Consider the following 4,053-nt stretch of genomic DNA (forward strand, 5'->3'; position numbering starts at 1 on the left):
CCAAGGCTACCCTGCTAGCCTTGAACTGAAAATATTTACCATCACAGACTTGTATCCTCTGCTGCAGGTTCCATACCCCTGGTTGTCTGAAGGCTTATCTTCGAAACACTGTTTTGAATTGTACTTCAACATGATTTATTTACCACCTCCACCTTTAGGAGAGTTTTCAATTCTGCAATTCATCTAATAAGCCTAATCTGGCATTGTCATGCAGGATGAGACAGGAGAGATCTGCTCCAACCCTGACAAAAAGAGATCCTGAGGCATGATCAGGAACCACCCTAATGCCCCACATGCAGGCCTCAGAGTTTAAACACTGAGCATGGCCTACCCCAAGTATGTGACCCTAGAGGTCTCAAGAATCTTCTGTCTTTGGATGGGTGAGATCCAGTGCAGCTGATACACCACACAAGGAAAGACAAAAGTCCAGGCAGGTGCTGGATAGATGGCTTATCCATTTGAGACTTTGTTTCTTAGAAGATCTAAAGAGTGCCATTAAGAATCCTCCATCTCCGGTGCTGGAGAGATAGCTCAGCAGGTAAGAGCACTGACTGTTCTTCCAGAGGACCAGGTTCAATTCCAGCATCTGCAAATGCAACTTACAACCATCTATAACTACATGATCTGGCACTTTCACAGACATACATGCAGGCAAAACACCAATGCACATAAGATAAAAATAAAAAAAAAAATCCTCCATCACTTCTGCTCCAGGTGTAATCCATTGACCTCTTCTGGCCTCGGGAGAATTGCATGCATGTAGTGTACAGACATACAGCATGAAAAAACACATACACATAAATGAATAATGCAAAAACAGAAACAACGCCCTAACCAAATTAAAAATTATCATCATATACATTGTCCAGGCCAAGAAAACAAAATTCATCATCAGTAGAACAACACCACCACCAAAACAAAACAAACCAAAACAAACAAGCAAAAATCCTAACATCTGCCAAATCGGAATTCATGATCTCTGCTTGCAGTTATAAGTGATGCTACCATTCAAGAAATAAAAGCATACAGCTCTGAGGTTACTAATTTCTTTGATATTCCCTTAGTGAATTTTATTTCTTGGATGTAATAGAGAAAACTCTTGTGTTTCTCCTCTGTTTGTTCATCATGAGTACCCATGGAGTAGTGCATTTTAACATAGCTGAATTTATGACCACAAAGATACTGCATGGATATGTTTTTCATCATGAAGTTAGGTCCACAGATTTTAACACACTAACCACAACAAAAGCACAATTCTCTGTGTAGCTGTGACTGTTTGGAACGAATAATGAACACTAAGCCACATTACACTTGAAGAGGTCTATTCCTACCTGATACTTCTAGTGTTACAAGACTGTGAACCACACATGAATACAGAAGCTTCTTATGAGATAAAATTAGAGATTATGTTTTTATTCATAAGAATACATTAATTTATTCAATACAAGCTTAAAGTAGGAGAGTCAAAGTATGTAGTACATAGCCTTAACAAAACAGGAAATTAATTATAGTAACAAAAACAAATAAATGACAAAACTTCAAATGAAAAGAAAGAAAATCATATACTCAAGGAAATCAAAAGTAACCAAAACCCAAAACACAGTTCTTAAGCTAAGCAGCATTCTCTTGCTGTAGATTTTGCAACAGAGACCTACAGTCTGTTGATGGCCTTAGAAATATAGTGCAAAGGCTGTGACTAATGGTAATAATGTCTTCAAGATGAATGTAGCTATGCCCCAATTGGGGTGGGGTGCTGTTGGACAAGTCCTTGCAAGGCAAAGCAGGAGTCATGTTACAGACAATACCTCAAAGTCTTTAAACTTCGATTGACTTATCTCCATGAAATTGTTCAGGATGACCCATGAGGACAAGCAAAATTTGCATTCTCAGGCCCTCCAGGATGACCAGCAGATCTTAATGACCCTCAGCACTTCTCTGAAGCCTTCCAAACATGCACTCTTGCTGAACCAGAGGCTAGACAAAATAAAGGCCTTTATGATATATAGTTACCCAAAGAAAGGAAGAAAATTCAGCCAAGATTTCCATGGTTATAGGGATAAGATGCAATGGTGGTTCACTTGCTTTGCCACAATCAGTGCTCCTGGTGAAGAATTGTGTCTGTGGGATACTTGACCTATTCTGTGCCCTGTTGAGTTTCTGTTGGAGTATTTCAGACATAGGGGAGCAAGACATAAAGGCCTGGTGAGGACATGTCATGTCAGCTATCCAGCAAACACCAGGCTTATTCAGCAGGACAATCCAGTATGACCTTTGAGCTAAGGTCTTTCCTTGTATCCCCAAAGAAGCAGTGCCACAGAGCATCTGAGCCTAAAATTTTTTCTCAGATTTAATAAACAGCTTACAAGTTAATTGTGAACTACACACTGTGCTGGAGCTAAAATAAAAACACCCATTGAAAAATCTCCAATGTCTGAGACTATAGTCCATAGTGAATATTATATTGAAAAAATAAAACCTGGCATGAATCCATGCTTGAATAGAGCACTGTCACGAAGGTCTTCAAGGGAAAGCCTGAACACTAAAAGGGAATAATGAGAAGAGCAGAGATGGGACACGGACCCTTAGCCAGCCTTGTTGACTCTCAGGCTCATAGATATGACATGGCAGCCTCCTACTCACCTCCATGTACCACAGTCTTTTATTTTCCTACAAATGATTTCAATACAGATAAATAGATTTGCTCTACAACCCCTTTCAATAGTGATGAATAGTTTTTCTCTACCAACTGTTGAATATCTGACTTTACACCATTATTTGTCTCCTTTTGTTCTATTGAGTTAGGTGGAGAGGCATGATGACCTGCTACTGTATTTGATGTTTCTGTGATGCAAAGTGAACTGATAGAGTACTTTCTCATTAAAGCTGGACTGTATTATCATTTAAGATGTTTGCTGACCAAGTGTATATATGTAGAGATACATATGAATATGTACATATATGTTCAGAAACAAACCAGTTCATGCCTTCGTACATGCACACACACACATGCACACACAGAGACATACCTAAATACACACTTGTATATACAAGTAACCATACTACAAACACCTAAACAAGACCTACCAATACAGAAATACACAACATAAAACTGCTAACACACACATGGACAAAAGCACACAGACACACACACAGAGACACACACACACAGAGACACACACAGACACAAAGAGACACACACATCAATCCAAAGTTTGCTATGTTTCAGCACATTTCCTGACCCTTGAGAAGAGAGTTGGACCTAAGCTTTGTAGTAGGATCTTAGACAAACCCAGGCTCTGCTGGTCAGGCCTGTAATTATTTCTGTTTCAGGAACTTTTCCCATGCAGATACTTGCTGATCCTACAAGAATTAATAAGCTCTATACAGATAGGCTGGTCCACACAATTCAAGATACTAAGAAAGAGGGTTTTAAGAACATCTCCAAGTAGCTTCAAGTAGAAACATATTCTGCTCTCTAAACCTATCTTGGCTCCCTCTCAGAAGACCCTGGTAGCACCATTAAAAAGACAGTTAGTCATGTTTATTATCCATGAACTTTACAACACATTACAGTTCATGTGATATTAAAACATCCCTAATGACGTTCAAAGCAAACTAGGGAATTAGCATGCAATTATTTCTCTGAAATACAGCACTCTACAAAACTGTGAGGGGGAAGTGTCCTGAAGCAAAGTCATGTCCATGAAATACTCAGCAAAACAATGTCAGCAGAGGGATGCACTGTAGGATTTCATGAATCTCTTGGTGAAGCCAATAAGACACACCATGAATTTCCAGGGTGTTATCTCAGTACAGGATAGGCAAAGAAGTCTAACTTTTTATTTTTATAATAAGTATATTTAAAACTTATTATAAAAGACTCTAATTACAAAACAATAAATGGGGTACCTTTCTTTCTGTCCTGGGAGAAGGCTGGACCAGAGCCTCTCTGAGTGAGGCACCATAGAGCAGGAGGGATGATCTGGGTCCTAGATAATTCTGGAAGTGGCATCCTTAGACACCTCTTCATTCCATATAGCTGGAAAAGGTGGT

The sequence above is a fragment of the Arvicanthis niloticus genome, chromosome 2 (genome assembly GCF_011762505.2).
Source record: "Arvicanthis niloticus isolate mArvNil1 chromosome 2, mArvNil1.pat.X, whole genome shotgun sequence".
Classification (NCBI taxonomy): Eukaryota; Metazoa; Chordata; class Mammalia; order Rodentia; family Muridae; genus Arvicanthis; species Arvicanthis niloticus.